Raw genomic sequence first — 26,419 nt, 5'->3', positions numbered from 1 at the left:
AGAGTCGGACACGACTGAAGCGACTTAGCAGCAGCAGTTTGTTTTCCATTACGGAGATCTGCTTCCATCCACTGGTGTCAGTATTAGAGAGTTCTTGAGTTCTGTCAGTTGTGTTAAAATTGGAGTCAGAAATTCTAGTTTTTTTGCAGTATAGTTAGAGATTAAGTTAGAGCCACTTGTAGGAAGACAGTTTAGAGCCAGGGTGTAGACCAGACCACTGGGACTAAAAAGCCCTACACAATGAGGAAAAGGGTGGCTAAACTCATATTCATAAAAAACTGGGATCGCTCAGGTACAAATTCATTGCTGACATTGGCAGTAGAGAAGTGAGTCTGACTAGAAAGTCAGCAAGTCAGCATAAGGTAAGTAATGGGGATTGAGGTGTTTTTGATCCCTCTCCCACTTGGCTCAGATTTCTCCCAACATTCTGGTGGAAAGAAGGGCTTTCCAAAGGAGCCTGCACTGGCCGTCACAACTGGCAGTTGTATAAACAAAGTAGAAGTATTAAAAAATAAAAACTTTATGGTCCAAAGGTGCCTCTTAGCTCAAGAGATTTGGCATGTCAGGTCATCAGCTGTAGCAGTAGCCTCTTCATATTTTGATCATGTGCCCTGGCTACTACCTCTGTATTGTCAAACTGAAAAGGCTCTTTTTTTTTTTTTTTCAGTCTGCCATTGATGGTTTTAATTGCCCTTCTTTGTTTCCCTTAGGCTCTGTTCTGTCCTTGAGACGTGCAGATCAGAGTTGCTGACGTAACTTTACCAATGATATCCTGTGGTTGTGTGTAAAAGGAGAATTATTTTGTTTTTCTTTTAATTCTCTTATTGACAGTATCCAACATTTTGTTGCCCTTTTTATGCCATAGCAGGAAACTAGATTGTTCTCTTCAGTACTCTGTCCACAGGGTTTCCTAGAGCTTTTTCATGGGCCTTAATTGAAAGGTCAGCACCCATCATCCTGCAAGTGTAGCTTGTAATCTCTGGCCCTCCCTAAACGGATTACCTTACATGTGCCTCTGTTGAAGCTCATCTGTCAGTCATGAAACCTCCTGAAGTCTTCCTCTCTTCCCCATCAACTTGGCATTTCACTGCCTGGAAAAGCTGAGTATCATCTGCAGACTTGAGGATTTCCCAGCGCCCACCCCCAAACAAGTCTACTACTTACCTTTCTTCAGTCAAAAAAATGTCTGTTTCTCCCCTATTTCTCTCTAAACCAGTTCTTCCTACATGATTTTTAAAAATTGTTATCCCATAGTAATTCATGTTTAAAAATAGCCTTGGTATCAAACTTAATTAAACGTTTTAAAAGTGAATTTAGCCTGGAGGAAAAGATCCATGGAGGATCACACATGATTACCATATTGCCACCTCTACCCCAGTGTATACAGGAAGCCAGCATTTAGGAAAGATTCTTCTAGCTTGTGTACCAGAGTACAAGACACTCATTTGTTTGTAGTTACCAGGGCCCCTTTTGCCGTTGCAGCTCCACCAGCAAACTGTATGGAGATCACCCAGAATCAAAACCCAGGCTCCGGGTTTTGATTAGAGAGACAGTCATTTTTCCCTTTGATTTCTTTCAGAAGTCAAGTGTGGTCGGGGCATTATGTGAAGGCACCTCTGATCCCAAGGGTGCCAAGAACGCTTCCTGACCCAAACATCTGTCCCAACTGTTGGACTAATAGCTGATGAAATTCCTTTAAAAGGAAACATACTTTTGTTCTACAATGAGAATTAGGCCTTAAATGGAATTCTGGCCCAATCTCTCCTCTTCATCCACACTCTGCCATTTCATAATAGCAGATTTTGAAAGGGTTAGAGCATAAGCACCCTGAGCATTCAGAGGATCAGTAGTGGGAAAGGGGCACAAACAATTTTTGCCAACTAGTTTTGCAGAGGGTCAGCTCTAGTAACTGTATCACTTAGTCATTATGCTTTTGATTACTTCTAGTTTGTTGCCTAGAATCAGAGTATCTTGTTCATTTACCACTATGACATCTGGTTCATCTGCCTACCTCCAAAGACAGAGTAGACAAGAATAGCTTACCCATGTAAAAAAGTCATTCAGTTCATCTTCAGTCTCTTTTTCATCATTTTTGTTCCATGAGCCTACTGGTTTTCTGACTCCTAACCTGTGAGAAATAAAGGACCTCTTATTGCTGGTTCACTTATAAGAAGCTCTAATTTTAGTTTGCCACTGGTTTGCTTCTGAACTATCTTTCCATACTGAATTTAGGAGCCCTTTTTCCTTCCCTTCCTTCCTTCTTTTCTTTATGGCTTTTTCCTCTGCTGTAGCCTTTTTTTGACTTTAACAGCTAGGCAGGAACTTAATGGTTTCATCTTAAGGTTAAACATACCCTCTTTATTTTTTTAAATAAATTGTCTTAGGGTTTCTTTCTTAATAGGCCAGATATGGAATCTTTACATGAAGATTTTCAACACCAGAAGTTCCATTTTATGAAAAAGACAATTTCACAGTGAGAGATCCCAAGGTCATTCAGTGCTAATTTAGAAGGGCAAGGGTCACCATTCCCCTAAGCCTCCTGTAATTTATATACAGGCAAAGTTTGATGGGAGAGGAAAGCTGTTTTGCAAGAGACCATTTCCTAATTACCAAGCTCTGTCATCTGAAAAATACTGTTCTGCCTTTATTTAATGTTTGCTCTCTAGTTGTATTTGGATGCAATGTGAGTTAGTCTTAATAATGTTTAAACTATTACTCAAGAGGCTGTGTTGGTGACTTTGGGGCTTCCCTGGTGGCTCAGAGGGTAAAGCATCTGCCTGTGATGCGGAAGACCCAGGTTTGATCCCTAGGTCGGGAAGATGCCCTGGAGAAGGAAATGGCAACTCACTCCAGTATTCTTGCTGGAGAATCCCACGGACAGAGGAGCCTGGTGGGCTACAGTCCATGGGGTCGCAAAGAGTCAGACACGACTGACTGGCTACACTTAGCATAGTCAAGGAATCTAAGAAAAGGACAAATAACCAAGTACTTCCTTGCAGTTGATTCAAGAGAGGTACTACTCTGAAACCTTGAATCTTGCAGGATGACCAAACTGTTTGCCCACTGTGAACTGTCATGACATATGGATAGTTTGAAGAAGAATTTTAGAGTTGTTTTCAAACTTCTTAGTTTTTACCCCACCTATCATTTTACAGCCCTAACATCCAGAAAGCATTCTTTACTAAACATCCAGTTACTAGGATATATCTCACAGAAAGGTTATATATATGGTGACTTCCTATACATATATACATATATACATATATATATATATATAATGTTATGATACAAAGCATACTGAAATTGACACACTTCGGGAAAAAATTACATTTGATTAAGAATATTTGACTATTCAACTTTGTAAAATAATTAATTAGAGACACTGCATAAATATTTTGCCAAAAGGAAAACACATTGTTAAACAGACTTCTCAATGAATAGGACTTATGAAAGGCCCTATTAAGCAGGGCGTTTCAATCAATAGCAGTCTTTATATCCACATATGCAATACTTTGCTAGTAAGAGCAATCAGCCTGATCAAAGAAATAGTCTTATTCTAGTGAACTAGGGTTCACAGTAGTAATTATTAAAATAAAAATCTTCCTGTATTTGGCCTGTTTACCTTGAATCCTATGGCTTATACGCTGTAACCCAAAATTAAAAGAAACCTTTTTTCCCCCATCAAAGACCACTGACCTAAAGAAAATTTCAGAGATTCCAGAAGTTTAAAAAAGCAGCAGCAACAAAAACAAAATTTTTGTCCCTTCTTTTTTGAGAAAAATATTATACTTATCTATTTTAAGTAAATTTTTTATTGCTCTTCAAACTGGTTTTTACAAACATTAATTCTACTATGCTTGGGATAACCAGGATAGCCTACCTGGAAAGAACTTGCTCTCTAGGACCACAGTAGGAATAGCTCATTGAAGGAATAGCTCATTTAAATTCAAGCTTTTATTTCTGTGGGGAATTCCTTCTTCCGTCTATACTGAGCTCCACTGCTATTCAATGAAGAAGAGGAAAAAATCATATAGTGATTCTGCAGTTTATATTTATTTTCCTTAGATTTTTCCTTAGATCCTGACATGGCCTCTGAAATATAAGTCAGGACTGTTTTAAGCACAAGAATTCATTCCTATAGGTCTTGAGCCAAAATTCACCTCTCTGAAGCCACTCTGACCTTCCTACAAAAGAACTGACTGCCTTAAGTCACCCTATAGAATTTTTAAGACGTTAATTAACAAGAATGAAAAGGGAACTACCAATGCAATAACTTAGGGGATTTGCTTATATTTTAGTATAATGATGAGTTTTCATTGTGGCTCAGACAGTAAAGAGTCTGGCTGTAATTCAGGAAACCCAGGTTCGATCCCTGGGTTGGGAAGATCCCCTGGAGAAGGAAATGGCAACCCACTCCAATACTCTTGTCTGGAAAATCCCGTAGATGGAGAAGCCTGGCAGGCTACAGTCTATGGGGTCGCAAAGAGTCAGACACAACTGAGCAATTTCACTTAGTATAATGGCACTATTTTATTCATTCACTTGACAAATATTTATTGTCTCTGCTTCTTGCCCACCCTGTACATAGGTACTAGTGGTGGTAAACATCCTGGAGCTGCCACATCGTGGAGCTTAGTTCCTAGGGAGGACTTGCCTGTGCCAGGAATTACACTGATCATTTATTTGATTTTTTCCACTTCATACTTGTAACAATATACAATACCTGCAAAGGTAGAGTATTCTTATTCCAGTCTTACTAAGAAAGTGTGAAAGTGTTAGTCAGTCAGTCATATCTGACTCTTTGCAACCTCATGGACTGTCCATGAAATTCTCCAGGCAAGAATACTGGAGTGGGTTGCCATTCCTTTCTCCAAATAAGAGAACTGGAACTTAAAAAGGTTGATTTACTTAAGGTCACACAGAGAGTATTAACCATCAGTTACACTGTCCCCAAATTGTCACATGGAAGTATGAAATTTTTTTTAATGAGTTTAACAAGTTTAGCGATTTTTAAAATATATTTGTTTATTTTAATAGGATAATTATTTTACATTATTGTGATGGTTTTGCCATACATTAATATGAATTAGCCACAGTTATACATGTGTCCCCTTCATCCTGAGCATCCCCTCACCTCCCTCCCAACCCTATCCCAGAGTAATAGGGTGTCACAGAGCACTGGCTTTGGGTGCTCTGCATCATACATCAAACTTGCACTGAACTTCCTTATCCATTCATCTGCCAATGGACATCTGGGTTGCTTCCATGTCCTAGCTATTGTAAATAGTGCAGCAGGGAACACTGGGGTACATGTGTCTTTTTCAATCCTGGTTTCCTCAGGGTATATGCCCAGTAGTGGGATTGCTGGGTTGTGTGTTTTATTCCTAGTTTCTTAAGGAATCTCCATGCTGTTCTCCATATTTGTTGTGTCAGTTTGCATTCCCACCAACAGTGTAAGAGGATTCCCTTTTCTCCACACCCTCTCCAGCATTTATTTTTTGTAGACTGTGATGATGGCCATTCTGCCACTGTGGGATGATACCTCATTGTGGTTTTGATTTGCATTTCTCTAATAATGAGTGATGTTGAGCATATTTTCATGTTTTTCTTAGCCATCTATATGTCTTTTTTGGAGAAATGTCTTTTTAAGTCTTCTGCCCACATTTAAAAAAATTTTAATTAATTTATTTTGATTGGAGGATAATTTCTTTACAATATTGTGGCGGTTTTTGCCATACACCTACATCAATCAGCCACGGGTGCACATGTGTCGCCCCGATTCTGAAACCCCCTCCCACCTCCCTCCCCACCCCATCCCTCTGGGTTGTCCCAGACACCAGCTTTGAATGCCCAACTTCATGCATGGATCTTGCACTGGCCATCTATTTTATATATGGTAATATACATGTTTCAATACTATTCTCTCAAATCATCCCACCCTTGACTTCTCCCTGCTGCCGCTGCTAGGAGAAGGCAATGGCACCCCACTCCAGTACTCTTGCCAGGAAAACCCCATGGATGGAGAAGCCTGCTAGGCTGCAGTCCATGGGATCGCGAGGAGTCAGCATGACTGAGCGACTTCACTTTCACTTTCATGCATTGGAGAAGGAAGTGGCAACCCACTCCAGTATTCTTGCCTGGAGAATCCCAGGGGCGGCGGGGCCTGGTGAGCTGCCGTCTATGGGGTCGCACAGAGTCGGACACGACTGAAGTGACTTAGCAGCAGCAGCAGTGCAGTATGTAAAAGAATGAGGTAGATTTATACATACTTCTCCCACATAGTCCAAAAGCTTATTCTTTATATCTGTGACTCTTTAGTTGCCTTGCATATAGGATCATCATTAGCGTCTTTCTAAATTCCATATATATGTGTTAATATGCTGTATTGGTGTTTCTCTATCAGACTTAATTCACTCTATATAATAGGCTCCAGTTTCATCCACCTCATTAGAACTGACTCAAATGTATTCCTTTTCATAGCTGAGTAATATTCCATTGTGTATATGTGCCACGACTTTTTTATCCATTCATCTGCCAATGACATCTAGGTTGTTTTCACGTTTTAGTTATTTTAACAGTACTGCAATGAACATTGGGGTACATGTGTCTTTCATTTCTGGTTTCCTCAGTGTGTATGCCCAGCAGTGGGATCGCTGGATCATATGGCAGTTCCATTTCCAGTTTTTTAAGGAATCTCCATACTGTTTTCCACAGTGGGTGTACCAGTTTGCATTCCCACAGCACTGTAAGAGGATTCTCTTTTCTCCACACCCTCTCCAGCATTTATTATTTGTAGACTTTTTGATGGTGGCCATTCTGACCACCTGAGATGATACCTTAATGTGGTTTTGATTTGCATTTCTCTAATAATGAGTGATGCTGAGCATCTTTTCATGTGTTTATTAGCCATCTGTGTGTCTTCTTTGGAGAAATGTCTGTTTAGTTCTTTGGCCCACTTTTGGATTGGGTTGTTCATTTTTCTGGTATTGAGCTGCATGAGCTGCTTGTCTATTTCAGAGATTAGTTCTTTGTCAGTTGTTTCATTTGCTACTATTTTCTCCCATTCTGAAGGCTGTCTTTTTACCTTGCTTATAGTTTCCTTCATTGTGCAAAAGTTTTTAAGTTTAATTAGGTCCCATTTGTTTATTTTTGTTTTTATTTCTATTACTCTGGGAGGTGGATCATAGAGGATCTTGCTATGATTTATGTCAGAGAGTGTTCTGCCTATGTTTTCCTCTAAGAGTTTTATAGTTTCTAGTCTTACATTTAGGTCTTTAATCCATTTTGAGTTTATTTTTGTGTATGATGTTAGAAAGTGTTCTTTCATTCTTTTACACATAGTTGACTAGTTTTCCCAGCACATTCTCTTGTTGAAGAGACTGTCTTTTCTCCATTGTATATTTTTGCCCTCTTTGTCAAGGATAAGGTGTCCATAGATGCATGGATTTATCTCTGGGCTTTCAATTTTGTTCCATTGATCTATATTTCTGTTTTTGTTCAAGTACCATACGATCTTGATGACTGTGTTTTTCAGTTGCTAAGACTCCTTGTGACCCTATGAACTGCAGCACTTCAGGCTTCCCTGTCCTTCACTATCTCCCTGAGCTTTCTCAAACTCATTTCTACTGAGTCAGTGATGCCAACCAACCATCTCATCCTCTGTCACCCCCTTATCCTTTTGCCCTCAATCTTTCCCAGCATCAGGGTCTTTTCCAATGAGTCGGTTCTTCATATCAGGTGGCCAAAGTATTGCAGCTTCAGTTTCAATCCTTCCAGTGAGTATTCAGGATTGATTTCCTTTAGGATGGACTGGTTGATGTCCTTGCTGTCCAAGGGACTCTCAAGAGTGTTTTCCAGTATCACAATTCGAAAGCATCAATTCTTCAGTGCTCAACCTCCTTTATGGTCCAACTCTCACATCCATACAAGACTACTGGAAAAACCATTGCTTTGACTATAGGGACTTTTGTCAGCAAAGCAATATCTCTAATTTTAATATGCTGTCTAGGTTTGTCATAGTTTTTCTTCCAAGGAGCAAGCATCTTTTAATTTCATGGCTGCAGTCACCATCTGCAGTGGTTTTGGAGCCAAAAAAAAAGGGAAATCTGATAGTTTCCATTGTTTCCCCATCTATTTGTCATGAAGTGATGGGACCGGATGCCATGATCTTCGTTTTGAATGTTGAGTTTTAAACCAGGTTTTCCACTCTCCTCTTTCTCTTTCATCAAGAGGCTCTTTAGTTCCTCTTCACTTTCTGCCATTAAAGTGGTGTCATCTGCATACCACTGTATGGCTGTAGCTTTGTAGTATAGTCTGAAGTCGGGAAGGCTGATTCCTTCAGTTCCATTCTTCTTAAGATTGCTTTGGCTATTTGGGGTCTTTTATGTTTCCATACAAATTATGAAATTATTTTTTCTAGCTCTGTGAAAAATACCATTGGTAACTTCATAGGGATTGCATTGAATCTTGCAATTGCTTTGGATAGTATAGTCACTTTCACTGTATTGATTCTGAAAGTATGAAATGTATCACATGGAGGAAATACCATCCCCAAGAATTCTTGCAGATTTTTATCTCCAGGAATTGCAGAAAAGTCCTTAAAAAAAGAAACTACTTAAGATTATGCAAATGAGCCACATGATCTGTAGTGTACACAGTCCATTTGTTTATGTTTGTGAAAGTACTACTTAGATTTTTGCAAAAAAAACCACCCTCTTAATCCTAAGGATTTAATTTGTAATTTTATGCATCAAATATAAGAATAAATACTGAGAGATTTTACTTCTTCATTTTTTTACTAATTTTACTTTTTTTGATGTGGACCATTCTTAAAACTCTTTATGAATTTGTTACCATATTGCTTCTCTCTTATGTTTGTGGGGTTTTGGCCATGAGGCATGTGGGATTTTAGCTCCCCAACCAGGGCTCGAATCACCACTCCTTGCATTGGAAGGCAAAGTCCTAACTACTGGAGCACAGGGAAAGTCCCACTTCTTAGGTTTTTAATTTCTAATTAAATTTGAAAACATGGAGATTCTGTAAATCTGCTCTTTCCTTTATTTCCTTTATTTTCAATGGAGAAAATCCTGACTTCCTATGTTAGAAAGTGAATAATGTCACATGTCATTATATAGAGGTCTCCTCATATAATTAGTTTCTTTTCATGTGGTTTTCAGGGGACTACTATTGCCAGAGGCTTTTAACATTATGCTTTTTTGCAACTGAGCATCCCTCATGGCTCAGTGGTAAAGAATCCACCTGCCAATGCAGGAGATGTGGGTTCGATCCATGAGTCAGGAAGATCCCCTGGAGAAGGAAATGGCAACCCACTCAAGTATTCATGCCTGGGAAATCCCAAGGACAAAGGAGTCTGGTGGGCTACAGTCCATGGGTTGCAAAGAGTTAGACATGACTTAGCGACTAGACAACAACAGGCATAATTTATACCATCTCTTGATCCGGCAGAGGGCATATCAACATATAGGGTAGAGGTTCTCCATCCATGCTATAATCTGTTCATCCAATACCCGTAAAGTAAAATGAGAGGCAAGGGACATCACTAAAGGATATTTAAGTGAAATGTTTCCTTTCCCTATTGACTTTTAATGTTAATATTTAAAGAAGAGATGTTTTAATGATGATAGGTTCTTCTTTCATTATAATGATAAGTCATCTTGAATTTATCTTCTATCTGGGACTCCAGATTCCTTATCATTCAATTTCCAAAGCAGGTAGATAGATCCTCAGTGAAAAAGAACACAACAATTATAGCCTACTCCTTTGAGCTTGGTGATGTGGCAAAAGCAATATGAATACATATTCATACATAAATGTTTTAAGCAATACTTTTTTTTCAAAATTCTCTTTCATCTGATGAGAAGGGAAGAATTCTCCAAAAATTAGCATTTGAGAACAAATAATTTATATAGCCTTACTTCCATCTTCATCCCATTTTCATCACAATCTGAGAGCTAGTAAAAAATCTTTACAAAATTACTCTCTCTTCGGTTGGGTCACAGCTATACCACCTTGATCATCACTAGATCACTTTGGCCCAGTGATAAAGGTCATGGAAGCTGCTACTTCTTTGTATAAACCTTGCACTTTGAACTCAGCCCTCCATAAGTAAGATATTTGTAGTCAATGTTTTCATTCTGTTTTATAAACTTCTATTCTGCCTCTTTGTGGTAAGGCAGATGCAAATTGCCTGTTGTTTCTGGAAAATGAATGACTCAGATACTAATTAAATTCACAGTTAACATTAAGCACAGGTGGAAATGAGGCCAGAGTGGGCCATTCATTTAATGTTCCTAGTTTGATGTGTCTTTTAAAATATTAAATTCAAAAGACATCAAGTGCCTAAGAATATAGGATAATTTTGAGGAGGGGCTACTGTGCTTAATTATCTGTGTTGCCCTGCCTGTCAACAGTACTTGATTAGGGTTACAGTGGAGAATTGTTTTTTTCCCTTACCTGATTGATCCTTTGAGCTTTAAATCCAGTGGTTAAAGGGACAGTTCTTATATCCTTCTTCCCCTCTAGACCAGTGGCTTTCATGACCAGTTCCTAAACTCCTGTACCGAGTAGCCCTGACACCATGACAGACCTTTCACCCAGCAGTCTTCCTAGGTGATTTATTTTTATTTTTTCATGTAAGTTCAGGAGGACTATCTCCTAGGACTCAGTGAGTTTGTTCTGTCACTATGATGTGTACCTTCTCTGCACTGTTTTTAGTGCTGAATGATCCCTGCCCCCTGGAAAAAGTGACCTTATTCTTCCACAGCAGTTTAATAGCTTTTGATGCTAGAACATGCTCTGAAACTATCCAGAGACAGGAAGACCCAGCTCATAAATGGAAAACTTGAGAATTACACCTTCTAATGCAGGGCTGCTCTGAAAAGAATCCTAAATTTGACTGTGTCTGTGCTTGATGGAACATTCTATCTTCAAAATTCATATTATTCCTCTCAGCTGCTCACTACCATGTACCCCCTCACCCACCCTAATTCTCCCACCTCCCGTGTTCTTTGATCACTGCTCTATCCCCTCCCTCTAGCCTAAAAAAGCTACCCTTTAGGCTCTGCTCTGAATGACTGCGCCTGACAGTCATTCACCCGGCAGCTGCAGGCACTGATGAGCTGCCTTGTTGAATCCTGTTGACGTGGTCTGTACAGAGATTTAGTTAAATCTGGTGTCCTCTACCTGACAAAAAAGCCTGATGCAAAGTTTGTCTGGGCCTTGCTTGCTGTGTGCTGTTACCCACTGCAGTATCAGGAAAGAGCCATACCCATTGGTACTTAAAGCAAGACCAAAGAAAAGACACCTCAAAAAAGCCGTATCAAATATGCAGCTAAGTTAAGAAGTGAAAGGGTATGGATGTGTGCCAGGCACTAAAGGCAGTGTGTTTGTCTAGAGACCATGTAAGTGCTGCTGAAGACTGAGCTGGATGCTAAGAGGTTTGTGTATGCCTGCTCTGGGCAGGAGAATCCTGTAGAACAAGGTGATGGATGCCAGGGTTGGGGCGGGATGGGGAATTGGGGAGAGCCACCTTAAATATATTAGAAATGAAAGTAGAAAAATATCTATCCTATTTAATTATAGGCAAGCCTCACTAACTCAGCCTAATTAGAGGAAAGCCAGTCTGAATAACGGAATATTTTAAAATACATTTTTATTACTTTCAAGCACTGGACATGCTAGTAATTCAAACTACACTAACAACATCATACCAGTACCTCAGGGAAAGAGCTTTAAGAATTATTTGTAATTAGCATATCAATTATTTGTATGTAAGTGGATGTGCACAAAGTGCATAAAAAGTTTATTCTCTTAAGTAGGACAAACATTCCCCAGCGCAGTCCTGTTTACACTATTAATTTGCTTAGCCAGCCCTTTTTGTGCCAAGATAGATGTATGTAAGACATACTTATTTCCTCAGGGAAGAAAGAATCACTTCCCTGTGTTTAGTCCAGTAACTAAGAAGCGGAGCGCCACTTAATTGGTTTGGGATTTCCAGGATATGGAGTTTTGAATTTGCATACAGGCTAGAGAGATTTCATATGGAGAAGATCTGGCAGCCATTGCCAGAGACCCAGTTTCCCCATCTGGATTTCATTGGAGTGATCTGGATTTCATCAAGCAACAGGACACTGATCCTAAATGATCCACCAGACACTCTAACATAGGCATGTTTAAAATACATCCTTCCCCCGAAAAATAACTGCTAAAATATGATGAGTTGGAGTTACTCTATGTGCAGTACTTAAAAGTAATAAAAATGCATTTCTTTTAAAGTCCCACAAAAACTGTGCAATGTCAAATTAATGATGAAAATCAATCCACAAGCTCTTTTCTTGCACACCTCATTGTGTGACGGCATTGCCGAGATTTCCAATCATCTGGGAAAGGATATTATATTTTGATGAGCTGCACCAGGTGCTAACTATATGGCAGGATTTTGTCTTTGAATCTTAGGGGAGGCCCTCCTGGGTAAAGAAGGGTGAGGGAAGGGCTAGGGGCATGTTTATTGTTAACAAATCATTATTGTCTACCTAAGTTCAAGAATCAGAGCAAGTAGATTGAAAAAGAAGAAGTATCAGGTATATAGGGAGTGTAGAAAATATGATTAGGAAATGAGAAACAGAGATATGTGCCTATATTTCTACCCAGATGTATTAAATTGTGCTCTTGGTAAATTGTGACTTCTTCGAGGCTTAGAGAGTAAAAACTAAATGCAGAGAGCATAAGCACAGGCAGTAAATATACACACAAATGTCATAACTACAGTTTGGAATAACTCCAACTCTCTCCTTTCCCCCAAGGGCATCACTATCCAGGGTCTGCAAAGGTCAAATAGCTGTTTGGCTTCCAATCTGATTTTTTTGCTAAGAAATCAGAGAAGTCGGTTTCAATTTTAATAATATATTCTCCCAACCTCTATCTAACAGAAAGGCACTTGTGTTTCTGCCCCTTCTTAAAGTGAATTTTGTGTTTGGTGAAAGGTAATAGATTGGCAGCACTGGAAAAGGAATTACTGTATTCCCAGAACAGGTATAACCAGGCAGTGACACTATGAAATTTCTCTCTGCCTTTGGGGAACATTAGAGTACTATTCAGGAAGTCACTGCTATGGTGTGCTGTGCTGAACTCAACAGTATCCTAGTGGGCTGAAGGAATTAACAAAGCACTTGAAGGGCCTGACTTAAGGCCATTCATTTATTCATTCAACATTATGGAGTGCTTACCATGTGCCTGGTGCTAGGAGAAGACTTTTGCAAATATTATATCATTTAATCTGCATAATAACCCTGTGAAGGAGAGAATATTCTTGCTTTACAGAGATGGTTCAGAGAATGATTTGTCCAAGTTGCTCCTGCAAGCACTAGCTCCAGCTTTGTCTGACCCCAAGTGCAGCATTCTCCCTGACCTCCATGCTGTGGAGGCTGCAAAGGAGATGGACGAGACATATGGCCAAATAATGTGATGCAGAGCAGAATGTAGTCTGTGCTGTGTGAGTGGTCCTGGTGGTTTCAGAGCAATAAAATGACCTACCCCAGGTCAAATAAAGAGTCATTAGTACAGCGACTTAGGATTCATATTCTTTAAGCCTTCTTCAATTTGGGGATTTTGGGTTGGGTTTGGTTTGGTTTGGTTTGGGCTTCCCTGGTGGCTCAGAGGTTAAAGCATCTGCCTGGAATGCAGGAGACCTGGGTTCAATCCCTGGGTCGGGAAGATCCCCTGGAGAAGGAAATGGCAACCCACTCCAGTACTCTTGCCTGGAGAATCCCATGAAGGGAGGAGCCTGGTAGGCTATAGTCCATGGGGTTGCAAAGAGTCGGACATGACTGAGCGACTTCACTTTCACTTCACTTGGTTTGGTTTGGTTTTGGTTTGTTTTGTCTTAGCTCTCCAAACCAGCCTGCCTCTCCACCTACCCCACCCCCTGCACAGATAATATATACTCTGCTTCCTAGGGCCTCAGACCTTTCAGAATGAGGAAAGCCAAAGAGCACTGGGGTTTAGTGAAAAGAGCACTAGATTTGAATTAGAATTAGTATTCTAATTCTAGCTCTGAGGAGTCACTCTAGGCTGGTAAGGCTCTTTAATTCTGGATGACTCATTCCCCAGCCCTCCATGTGAATGAGGATGGTTTACTTCAAAGAGGTAAAGAGATAAGTAATAATAAACTAAAAATAGTGCACGGCCCTTTTTGTTTCCAAGGTGACATATAATTGATAAGTGGAATTACTTACAACAAGGCATTAGAAGGAGATGCCAGTTAGAATCTGTGTTTCTCTATAATGGACTCAGCAATGAGAGAAAAGATATCCCCATAAAATATTTTTTAAAAACTACATCTTGAAAATTAAAAAAGCAAAAGCAATGTGAGGGTTGTGTGTTTGGGAAGGTCAAGGGTTTAGAGGTTTGAGGTTGGCTTGTTTGTTTTTATTTTGTAGCTTTGGGTGTTCCGTTTGTTATATGCTGGAGATGTTAATAGAATCAGTCCAGTTTGTCTGATGCTAAAAGCAAAGAGACTTATAGGAAATTAAATGTCTTCCAAGAGACACCTATGTCCCTGAACAAAGTGACTTATCATCCTCACCACAGGGAGCCCCGCACCCCAGTTCCCTGCATCCTTGAACAATTTGTAAAAGATATTCAGGAATCACCGAGGCATTTACCATATGCTGCTTCACCCACCCCTCAACCCCCACAGGTTGAGTTTTTGCAGAATGAATCTGCAGTGCCTGAGTTGAGAGAGGATTGAGGGAATTTAGAGGAAACAATACCTGTGAAAAGTTGAGTAGCTTCCATTTGGGACTGAGTAGTGATTCTTCCCTGGTGGCTCAGAGGGTAAGGCGTCTGCCTGCAATGCAGGAAACCTGAGTTTGATCCCTGAGTCAGGAAGATCCCCTGGAGAAGAAAATCCCATGGACAGAGAAGCCTGGTAGACTACAGTCCATGGGATTGCAAAGAGTCTGACACGACTGAGCGACTTCACTTAGTGATTCTTTAATGCAGTCCTCCCTCTGAATCCCATCCAATGCAATAGTTTTAAAATGTTTATTATAGAAAGGGTGTTGCTGTTGTTGTTGTTCAGTCACTCAGTCATGTCCAACTCTTTGCCACCCCATGGACTGCAGCATGCCAGGCTTGCCTGTCCTTCACCATCTCCCAGAGCTTGCTCAAACTCATGTCCATTGTCAGTGATACCATCCAACCATCTTATCTTCTGTGATCCCCTTCTGCTCCTGCCTTCTGTCTTTCCCAGCATCAGGGTTTTTTCCAATGAGTCAGCTCTTTGTATCAGGTGGCCAAAGTATTGAGCTTTATCTTCAGCATCAGTCCTTCCAATGAATATTCAGGGTTGATTTGCTTCATATTCAAGGTTGATTTGCTTTAGGATTGACTGGTTTGATCTCCTTTCAGTCCAAGGGACTCTCAAGAGTCTCTTGAACTTTGGAAGCTCATCATGTTAATAGCAAATATTTTTCTCTTCTTTCCCTCAACTTCCTGTCCTTGGTTTTTCAACTTTGAATTCCTCATTTCTTTATTTTCTGTTGAGAAAGTCTCTAGAGGGTGCTTAAGATGCTTATTGGAATATATAAAGATGATAAGGCTGGTCTAGGCTGGTTTGCAAGCGAGAAAGTCAGGAGACGAATCTACTGGGAAGGTGCACCCATTAGAGGTCTGGCTATAGAGGGCCAAGTTTGGGTTACTAAGTCTATCACCAGCATTGATTAAGAGTAGCTGTCACACCATCTCTCTGGCATCCCATTGTTCTGAGAGGAATGTTTTAGAACTTTAAGTATTTAAAAACAAACAAAGCAAAACCAGGTTCCACCCCTGGTATTAGAGGTAAAGTGGCACCAGTGAATGATCCCAAAGGCACTCCATAGCAGTGCCTATGATCTACCCTCATGGAATAAAAGAAAAGGAGGTAATGCTACAATTTGGTTCTTGGGCTTTTCCTCTTATCTAAAAACATCATTAATGCCATCACTACTGGCTTTTATCAACCTCCAGCACCAACCACCTTCCCCAGACCAATGTAGAAACAGCTGACACAGCCTCTCTTCCTCATTTGCATAGCTTTGTCTGAAAAGCAGACTGTTCAATACTGAGGAATCAGGTTTCTCATCAAGAAAATTGCATTTTAAATGCATATCTTATGTGTTTATAGGGAAGTAACTAATGTAGTATAATGAGATGCCTGTGTTCTCCCTCCTTTCTGGGTAAGTGATTTTATACTTTCCCAAAACCTAATATTAATGATTTGCAGTGTAGTAGATAGTAATTGTTACAGTGGTTAGGTAAACTTTCCCCAAAGCAATCTGGGATGATATTTCATTCATTTATTCATTTAATATTTATTGAATGCCTCTCATATATATAAAGTACTGAGTCTAAGCTCAAGGAAGCTGGTGGAAATTTGAAAATTATAGATACACAGAGAGATACACATATGTATTCACATTCATACACATTCTAATAAAATGAAATGTGGATTTATGTTTCACTCTGTATAATAGGCTCCAGTTTCATCCACCTCATTAGAACTGATTCAAATGTATTCTTTTTAATGATTTGGCAAAACTAATACAATTATGTTAAGTTTAAAAATAAAATAAAATTAGAAAAAAAAAATGAAATGTGGAAAGTTATAAGAACCATAAGAGATTAACTGTGATGGGTACTCAAAGGGAGAAAATACTTCAGAAAAGGGCTTAATTGAAGAGATAACATTTGATCTGGTTTCTAAAGGGTAGCTAATTACTGTATCTTTACAAAGTGTATAAATGTGTATGTGTTTATGAAATCTGAGTCAAGTTTAAATGTACAAGATTACAGGGAAGAGCTCTATGCAGAGGGTACAACAAGATCAAAGTCAGAAAAGGCTGAGCTCTGTACACAGAACAGCAGTAGTCTAGTTTTCTGGACTGTGAAGTGCATGAGAGGGACAATTTGCAAAGAAGATTGGAAAAGTGGGTGGGAACCACTTTGTGCAGGAGCTGGAATTCTTAGCAATGAAAATTTGTACCATGTTCTGTAAGCATTTGGGGAATTGCCAAAGGTTTTAGAATGAGGGTATAGTATAATTAGAACTTGCTCAGGAAGGCCAACACTAAAAAAATAATAATGCAATGCCTGCTACTGCTATTATACAAGATAGCATGTGAAGTGGCTGGCACAAGCACGTGAAGCACAGTAAAATGTGGAAGCTAGTGTATGGCAGTGATGTGGAACATGGACTTGTGCCAGGAGGCCTGGGTTCAAAAGCCAGCTCTCATACTGAATAGCTACAGATCTTCTACAGATTTTTTAACCTTTCTATGCTGCTGTTTCCCCATCTATAGAATAGGATTAATGATAATGGCTTTTATAAATTGTTTTGAGAGTCAAATGATCTAATACATATAAAATACATAGAATAGTGCTCAGTTTTTAATAAAGTACTTGGTAAGTGTTAGCTCCTATTATTATCATTTTTTATTCATGGTGGAGATGGAATTTGAATGAGCCTTTAAAGAATAGATACACTATAGACATGTAGAAAGATGACTTTCAGGCAAGGAAGTGAATGACAAAAGAAAGTGCAAGGTGAGGAGGGGTGTGAACCATGGACTGTTCAGTTTGCCTACAGAATAATATGGGTTAAGGAGTTACTGAAAATAAGATTCAACAGGTAGGCTGGAATCATATCATGAAGGACTTTGAATCATAGGCTAAGAATTTTAGGCATCATCTAAAGGCAATGGCACCCCACTCCATTACTCTTGCCTGGAAAATCCCATGGACAGAGGAGCCTGGTGGGCTGCTGTCCATAGGGTCGCTACAAGTCGGACATGACTGAGCGACTTCACTTTCACTTTTCACTTTCATGCATTGGAGGAGGACATGGCAACCCACTCCAGAATTCTTGCCTGGAGAATCCCAGGGACAGGGGAGCCTGGTGGGCTGCCGTCTATGGGGTCGCACAGAGTCGGACACGACTGAAGCAACTGAAGCAGCAGCAGCAGCAGCAAAGACAATGGAAGGGCTTCCCAGGTGGTGCTAGTGAAAAGAACCTGCCTGCTAATGCGGAAGACCTAAGAGATGTGAGTCCAATCCCTGGGTTGGGAAGATCCCCTGAAACAGAGCGTGGCAACCCACTCCAGTATTCTTGCCTGGAGAATCCCATGGACAGAGGAGCCTGGCAGGCTACAGGGTGAGCCTGGCGGGCCACAGTCCATAGGGTGGCAAAGAGTTGTACATGACTGAAGCAACTTAGTGTGCATGCACACAAAAACAATGGATAAATATTGAATGTTTATGAGTAAGGAAGTAACTTGATCAAAACCTTCCTTAAGGAAAATTCATCTGATGTCTGTGTGTTTGTGTGTGTGTGTGTGTATATGTGTGTGATAGATTAGAGAGGGAAGAGACATGGGGCAGAGAAATTAATTAGGAAGCTATTGGTATAATTCACAAGGAGGTTATAAGTGTTAGAGTACTGCCATGAGAGTGGAAAGGAGGCAATAGGAGAGATATTGGTGCAAGTTTGGTAACTGAAGAGGAGCAGGGAAAGGGGGGAATCACAAAGAGCCTAGGAGTTTTGAACATGGATTACTGAAAGGATGAAGTGTTGTTAGCAGAGATAAGGAATAGAAAAAATAGGATGATAAGTTCAGAATGGTGAAAATGGAGCTGTAAATCACAGATGACTTTATAAAAATTGACAACCTGATCCTAAAATTTATATCAAATTCAACCTGGAGTAACCAAAAATATCTTGAAATGGAAGAACAATGTTGGAGCCCTTCCCAACTTTAAAACTTACTGCAAAGCTACTATAATCAAAGCAGTGTGGTACTGGCAATGAGGCTAGACATACAGAGAAGTGGAATAGAGTTCAGAGTTCAGAAATATGTACAGTAAATTGATTTTATTCAAAGAGTGCCAAGACAATGGGGAAAGAACAGTCTTTTCAGCAAATGGTGCTGGGACAACTGAATCACATGCAAAAACAGTGAATTTGGATCCGTACCTCACACCATATACAAAAATTAAGTCCACATAGCCTGAGAAGTCTAAATGTAAGAGCTTAAACTATAAAACACTTAGAAGGAAAAAAAAAAAACACTTAGAAGAAAACATGGATGTAGATGTTAATGACCTTGAATTAGATAATGCTCTCTTAGACATGACACCAAAAGCACAAGCAACAGAATAAATATACATAAATTGGAAAATCATCAAAATTTAAAGCTTGTGCTTCAAAGGAAACTATCAAGAAAGTAATAGACAACCCATAGAATGGGAGAAAATTTTTGCAAGCCATGTATCTGATAAGGGACTTGTATTTATAATATATCAATACTTACAAATCAGTATTAAAAAGAAAAATGACTCAATTTTAAGATGGGCAAAGGAACTACATAGATATTGCTTTAAAGAAGATACACAAATGACCAAAAAGCATGTGAAAAGATACTCAACATCATTAGTCATCAATGAAATACAAATCAAAACCACAATGAGATACCACTTTATACCCACTAGGATTGATGGATAAACAATCAATTGTTTAAAAAACAAAACAAGGACAGAAAATAACAAGTGTTGGTGAAGATGTGGAGGAAGAATTGGAGCCCTCATCTGTTATACATTGCTGGGGGGAATGTAAAATGAATGTAAAAACAGTCTGGCAGCTCCCTCAAAAGCTTAAATATAGAGTTACCATATGACCCAGCAATTCTACTCCTAGGTATTTCAGAGCAATGGAAACATGTCCACAGCAACATTTCTCATATTAGCCAAAAAGTACAGAAATAGCCCAAATGTCCATCAACAGATAAATGGTGAATAAAGAAAATGTGGTGTATACAAATAATGGAGAGTTATTTGACCATAAAAAGGAATGAGGTACTAATACATGGATGAACCTTGAAAATAGTATGCTAAATGAAATGAAAGAAGCCAGTCACAAAAGACCACATATGAAAGGTCAAAATTAGACGAATCCTTAGAGACAGAAAGTAGGTTCATGGTCGCCAAGGGCAGGGGGTTGAAGAGTGGTGGGAGTAGGTAGTAACTGCTGTTGGGTACATGGTTTCTTTTGGGGATGATAAAAATGTTCCAGGGAATTCCCTGGTGGTCCATTGGTTAGGACTCTACACGCTCACTGCCAAGGGCCCAAGTTCAATCCCTAGTTGGGGAATTAAGATCCCACAAGTCTTGTGCTGCAATCGATAAAAAAAAGTTCTAAAATTCATTGTGGTGATGGTTGCACAACTCTGTGAGTATACTAAAATCTGTTGGGTTGTACACTTTAAATGAGGGAATTGTATGGTATGTGAATATCGATAAAGGTTTAAAAATTTTTTTGTTTAAGTCTTTTAGTGGAGCTACAGCCATTGATGATGACCAGCTGCAGATCTTTGAGCAGTATACACTGTCAGTTGGTCCTGAAAAGTTGATAAAGATTACAGAGAAAAGACTTTTGGATATCCTGACACAGAGATCTAGTCTCTCCCTTCAGGAGAGCAATTTCAGGAGAGCAGTGAGATAAAAAATGGGATTGCAAGAAGTATGTATAGGTAGCCAATAAGTAGACAAATTTGGCAATGAAGAAAACAGGATGAAGAGATGGACAACTTGTAACCTAAAGGAACTGAATCAGTAGGAAGGCAGAGACTAAAGATGTGAAAGATCTCATTGGTGATACATGGCTCGTAGAGCAACTGGAAATAGGATCTAGTGCCCAGCTGGTAAAATTAGCCTCAAGAAAGAGAAGGAATATGAGGGAAGACATTTTCAGGTAAAGAAAAGAGGTAGAAGAAGGCATTTATTAGACATAGCTTTGACTAGCTTACTCAAGCATAAGGCAGAAAAAGTTTGATCTGGAAAGATATATATCAAACTTTTTCTGATCCTTGACTGAGCTGATTGAAACTATGTGTAATGAATCAGGAATTACCTTTGGAGAGAGAGTAAAGATGAAGAAAAGGAGATTTTTTCCTCTTTTATTTGATAGACTTTTATGTTTGATTTTTTTAACATGAAGAATTTACTTTCAGGATAATTGTATTTTTAAAAAATTAGACTAGATGCTGCAAGAAATGTAGTTGTTTACCAATTGGAGGTGAAGCAAATAGTTGCCAAGCTGCACAGAGGGAGTGGCACGTATTAATCACTCAATAAATGTTTATGGAATTTGTTAAGTTGGAGTTGTAACATAAGCTGTAGAGGATGAAATTGGTTTGATTTCTCAGCTTTCTCCAGCAGAACAGAGCTGAAAATTCTGACAGTGTGATTTATCCAAAGGCTAAAGATTAATAAGGCTAAAATGACAAACATGTTAGGGAATTAAGTATGTTTAAAATGACAGATAATATTCTCCAAAACAAGTAGTGAAGCACGTGTGAGGACAAAAGGTGGGCTGATGGATGATGAAAATAGAAGAAAAACTAGGACACAGGAGTTACAATGAGAATAAAGAGTAAGTTCAATGGAGGAAACATGGAAGGATGGCAAATTGTACACAGAAAAGGTAGTTCAGAGTCTTAGATGTGAAGCAATTCCAAGTGCTTCCTTATCAGGCTCCAAAGCATGACTACGCCCAGGGATAAGTCAAGCAGAGTGCAGGAGGACATCACTATTATTCAAAAGGTGAAGAAACTGTAATGTCAGAGAACTAGGAGGGTCACAGTGGAAAGCAGCATCTCTCTCTTGTTCAATGTAGTAAACTCGTTGCCTAACCTAGTGCGTGGCAAATAGGCATTCCATTAACATTTCTTGAATGAATGAATGAATGAATGACTAAGGTAGCACTTATCATGGTTATTTGTTTTCCTGTCTTCCTCCCTTACTGGACCAGGAACTCTTAGAGTCTTGCTTGTTTCTGTATCTCTAGTGCCCAGAATAGGGAAGAGTAGGTACTTGAATCAAGATTTGAGTGAGTGAATGAATATTGAACTGCAGAGAATGATAGCAAGGAAATGAAAAGACAGAAAAATTGTGAACCAGATACCAAAATCCTCAAGGAAGTTGAAAAGAATACATTATAGGTCTGTAGATAAGAACATTGATAGTATTTGTTTAGTATAAGCAAATGACATTGACCTTAAAAAAGGAGAGACTGATGAGAGGGAGGAAAACTCAATTTGAAAGTTAAAAATAAGGAATATACCGATTTCTGTCCTTGTGTTCCCTGTGAATTCTGGAAGAATGGGCAATGTGTTTTCTTCTTTGACCCCCACCACAACCAATCTGTCACCTAACCCTTTCCATGTTTTCCAAATTTACCTCACTATGCTTCCTGTTGCTCTTGTGCCCAGAATGCTTTAAGACCCTTTTTGCCAATATCTTTACCTCCAGTCTTCCTCTCTTTGGCCTTGCATGCAATAGCAAAAATCAAAGTTCCTAATAAGCATTAGTTTTGAATAGCATCAGTACTGGTCTCAGACTTCAGTGTTTCCCATTTGAACATCAAACCAAAGGAAAACTTGCAATTTTCAGTTTAAGTGTCCACCATGTAGTCCTCTCACATGAGGTGAGCTGTCCTTATTTCTAGTTGCTTTGACGTTTACACTGTGAACAAAATACCCCACCTTTTTCAAAGCTTCTAATTACCCTTTTCTCTACCCATCTAAAGCCCTGAGGACTCATTTAAAAAAGAATTCTCATTTTCCCTTCCTGGCTGCTATTAAAACAACTCTCCCAGTAACACCTGCCTTCCTTTATCCTTTCTTCTTCCCTAGCACCAAACACTCAGGACTGGTATCAACATTCATATGCTTTTCTTGTGTGACAGTGTGTATTGCCCAATTGATTCTACCATAGGAGTATCTCCCAAATCCAACTCTTCCCTCTGAGCCTTCCTGCCACTGACTTGGATGGTGGCAAAAACCTCCTGATAACCTTCACTTTATCTTGCGCTATAATCAGAGGATCTTTTAAAAATGTAAATTTAATCATGCCTTGTGCATATGGTACATGTGTGCATGCACACACACAATGTTTGAGACATTTCATACCTTTTAATGAATTCTTTTTTTATTGAGGTATAGTGATTTACAATGTTGTGTTACTTTCTGATGTATGGCAAAGTGATCCAGTTATATACTTGTTTGTGTGTGTCTGCTAATCCCAAACTCCTACTTTATCCTTCCATCACCCATTTTCCCCTCTGGTAACCATAAGTTTATTTTCTATGTCTGTGACTATTTTGTAACTAAATTCATTTGTGTTATATTTTAGAGTCCACATATAACTGATATCATATGGTATTTGTCTTTGTCTGACTTCACTTAGTATGATCATCTCTAGGTCCATCCATGTTGCTGCAAATGGCATGATTTCATTCTTTTTATGGGCAAGTAGTATTCCTGTGTGTGTGTGTGTATGTGTGTGTGTGTATACAAACAGAATATACCATATTTTCTTTATCCATTCATCTGTCAATGGACATTTAGGTTGCTTCTATGTCTTGGCTATTGCAAATAGTGCTGCTGTTAACATTGGGGTGCATTTATTTTTTTGAAATAGAGTTTTCTCTGGATATATGTCCAGAAGTGGGATTGCTAGATTATAAGGTAGCTCTATTTTCAGTTTTTTTAAGGAATATTCATATTGTTTTCCACAGTGGCTGCACCAGTTTACATTCCCACCAACAATGTAGGAGAGTTCCCTTTTCTCCACACCCTCTCTAGCATTTGTTATTTGTAGACTTTTTTTTTAATTTGTAGACTTTTTAATGATGGCCGTTCTGACCAGCGTGAAGTAGTTTTGATTTGCATTTATCTTATAATTAGTGATGCTGAGCATCTTTTTACATGCCTATTGGCCATCTGTATGTCTTTGGAAAAATGTGTATTTGGGTCTTCTGCCTATTTTTTGATTGGGTTGATTTTTTTGTTGTTATTATTGAATTGTATGAGCTATTTGTGTATTTTGAAAATTAAGCCCTTGTCAGTCCGTAACTTGCAAATATTTTCTCCCATTCTGTAGGTCGTATTCGTTTTGCTTACGGTTTCCTTTGCTATGCAAAAGCTTATAAGTTTGTCTCAGTTCCATTTGTTTATTTTTGCTTTTATTTCTATTGCCTTGGGAGACTGATCTAAGAAAAATATTGGTACAATTTAGAGACATTTCATAGCCTTTAAGTAAAAATCCAAACATTAGCCTGCCTGGTCTATCTGGCCCTTTGTGCCCTAAGTCATGTTTGCCTCAACAGCCTCACTTCCACCACTCCTTGATCCAAGCCTTCATGCAGTTCCTCCTCTAAACCTAGTCCCTTACCCATAATCCCCACAACCTCCCTGCTTCCTTCCCCTACCTTCACCCCATGTGCCTGTAAATATTTCCTAGTCTTTTTTTTTTTTTTTACTTATTTCAAGATAATCATAGATTCATAGGAAGTTGTAACAAAATGTATAGATGAGTCCCGTGTACTCTTCCTCCTGCCTCCTCCAATGTTGCCATCTTGCACAATTATAGTATAACATCAAAATCAAGAAGTTGACATTGGTACAATCTATACAGCATATTAAGTCTTAACCAGTTATACATGTATTTGTGTGTGTGTGTGTAGCTCTCTGGGATTTTATCATGTAGCTTTGCATAACCACAACCACTAGCACAATCAAGGTATAGAACTGTGCCATCACCACAAGGCTCTCATGCTACCCTTTTATAGCCACATTCATCCCTAACTCCTGGCAACCACTAATCTCTTCATCTCTCTAACTGTTGTTTCACCAATGGTATATAAGTGGAATCGTGCTATACAGATTTTGAGATTGGTCTTATTCACCAAGCATCATTCCCTTGAGATCCATCCATGTTTTTTGTACGTATCAAGAATTTCTTTTTATTGATTAACAATATTCCAGTGCTGTGAGTGTACCACAGTTTGTTTCACCATTCACTGGCTGAAGTACATTTGAGTTGTTTCCAGTTTGGGTAGTTAAAAATAAAGCTGCTATGAACATTCCGGTACAAATTCTTATATGAAAATGTCTTAATTTCTCTAGAATAAATGCCCAAGAGTGCAATTTTTAGATTGTATGGCAAGGCCATTTTATGTTTTTATATATCTTGTTATACTTCGTTGCTGCATGCAGGCTTTCTTCAGTTGTGGCGAGCAGATGCTACTCTTCTTGTGGTGCGTGGGCTTCTCACTGGGTTCTCTCATTGCAGACTGCAGGCTCTAGATGCAGAGACTGGTTGCAGCACGCAGGCGCAGTCGTTGCAGTGTGCAGCTGCAGGGCACTTGGGCTTCAGCAGTTGTGACACACAGACTCCATAGTTGCAGTTTGCAGACTTAGTTGCTCCGCAGCATGTGAAATCTTCTCATTCCTGGATCAGAGGTCAAACCCATGTCCCCTGCATTGGCAGGCAGATTCTTATCCACTGCACCACCAGGGAAGTCCCCAAGTCCATTTTTAGTTTTGACAGGAACTGCCAAACTATTTTCCAGAGTGGCTATACCATTTTACATTCCCACCCAAAAGGTATGAGTGACCGAGTTTCTCCACATCTTCACCAGCAATAGATATTTTCACTGTTTTTCATTTTAGCCATTTTGATAGGTGGCTCATTGTATATCTTCTCCTCTTGTAAGACCTCACAAGAGTTACTCTACCTCCTGCTCTGTGCCATCTCTGATACTTCTTTATTCGTTGTGTTTTAGTTATTTATTAACATGGTCCAAGTTCCCCCTCTGCTCTGAGCTACATGAAGATAAGAACTGTGTCATATTCATCTTTTTATTTTCCTGAAGCATCTGGTACAGTTACATACTAGATACACAGAGGGCACTCAGTAAATGTGTGCAAAATGAGGGAATGCATGAAATGAAAAAAAGCATTAGTCTTGCTTGCCTCCCCATCCTCCCCATCAAGCTATAAACCCTTTTAAAACAGAAATCATGCCTCCCTCTGTATCTCCTGGCAGCAGCTAATAGGGTGCTCTGTATGTGTAGCTGCTCAACAAATGTTGGCTAACTATTCAGGTGGCTTATCTTCCCTCTGCACTCAGGAGATAAGCACATGAAAGAGGGAATAGGCCCGAGTATTTCTGTATTAAGGATCATATGTCATAAATTTTATAATATTCTTATATCTCCACAATCACTGAATATTTGTCTACGTAGATGAGAAATCAAAACAAACTGGTCTTTTGAGTCAAAGAATGCCTCTGTAGCTGAGCAGTTTTCATTAGTTTTCAATGCCCTGGTTACATATGAATTTTGGAGGACAGCATTTCATATCCCTGCATTCTTTTTGCAGTTTCAGAAGAATCTGGGATTTTTCTGTTTTTACTCCACTGGTATAATTTGACATGTTGATTATGAAGGGGTCATTAACTGCAACATTTTTATCACTTTTTGACTCTGCATTTTCTCAACTCTGAAGTATGTTAATTTGCACTTGTT

The 26,419-nt window shown here is 39.2% G+C and overlaps 1 protein-coding gene across 2 annotated transcripts in view; it reads left to right on the top strand.

The window, feature by feature from the left end:
* HDAC8 (histone deacetylase 8) overlaps nt 1-26,419 on the top strand; it is a 239,614-nt gene that overhangs the window by 71,899 nt on the left and 141,296 nt on the right. The window lies entirely within an intron of this gene.

This window comes from Bos mutus, chromosome X, assembly GCF_027580195.1.
Source record: "Bos mutus isolate GX-2022 chromosome X, NWIPB_WYAK_1.1, whole genome shotgun sequence".
NCBI classification, from domain to species: Eukaryota; Metazoa; Chordata; class Mammalia; order Artiodactyla; family Bovidae; genus Bos; species Bos mutus.
This window is presented reverse-complemented; position numbering and strand designations above follow the sequence as displayed.